The following is a 752-nucleotide window of genomic DNA, read 5'->3' on the forward strand; positions in this document are numbered from 1 at the left end:
CTCATTCCTTCCAGGCCCTGGGGTTTTTATTTATCAGCCCCCAGCTCCATCCTGGGGAGCAGCAGATGGTGTGGAGGCCCTGGAGAGCCTCTGGACCCCAGGGAATGGGCACCTGGTCATCCCAATATCACCAAATCCTGAAAGGGTTTGTGCTGGAAGGGACCTTAAAGCTCACCTCGTTCCAGCCCCTCTGCTTTAATGCCTTTGAAATCCTACAAAAATCACAGTTTGGTTTTGTATCACTGACTGACCCCACAGAGAATTTAAATTATGCACACAGATGTGATGACTCCAAACTCAAACCCCTCGTTTCCCTAAACTAATTCTTCACCTGCTGAAAACCTCCACATTTACTTCTCTCTGAATTTGTTCATTTGAGGGACTCGTCAGGGCCTGGAGGGACAGGAGCCAGGGAATGGCTCCCACTGCCAGAGGGCAGGGCTGGGTGGGAGATTGGGAATTGGGAATTGTGCCCTGGCAGGGTGGGCAGGCCCTGGCACAGCTGTGGCTGCCCCTGGATCCCTAGCAGTGCCCGAGGCCAGGCTGGACATTGGGACACCCTGGGACAGTGGGAGGTGTCCCTGCCATGGCAGGGGTGGCACTGGGTGGGATTCCATAATTCCAACCTATTCCATAATTCCGTGTTTCCTCCTCTGTCCCTATTTCCAACCAGCTGTGACCACTTTGCTTCAGAGCCATAAATGTCACTGAAATTCAGACTGAGAGCAACCAAAATCTCTGTTTTCAGAATC

The 752-nt window shown here is 52.4% G+C and overlaps 1 protein-coding gene across 1 annotated transcript in view; it reads right to left on the bottom strand.

Moving 5' to 3' along the window:
* The window catches only part of DTNB (dystrobrevin beta), a gene marked incomplete at its 3' end in the record, with an annotated part of 44,448 nt that overhangs the window by 3,100 nt on the left and 40,596 nt on the right, over positions 1 to 752 (bottom strand). The window lies entirely within an intron of this gene.

Source organism: Geospiza fortis, unplaced genomic scaffold, assembly GCF_000277835.1.
Source record: "Geospiza fortis unplaced genomic scaffold, GeoFor_1.0 scaffold150, whole genome shotgun sequence".
Lineage (NCBI taxonomy): Eukaryota > Metazoa > Chordata > Aves > Passeriformes > Thraupidae > Geospiza > Geospiza fortis.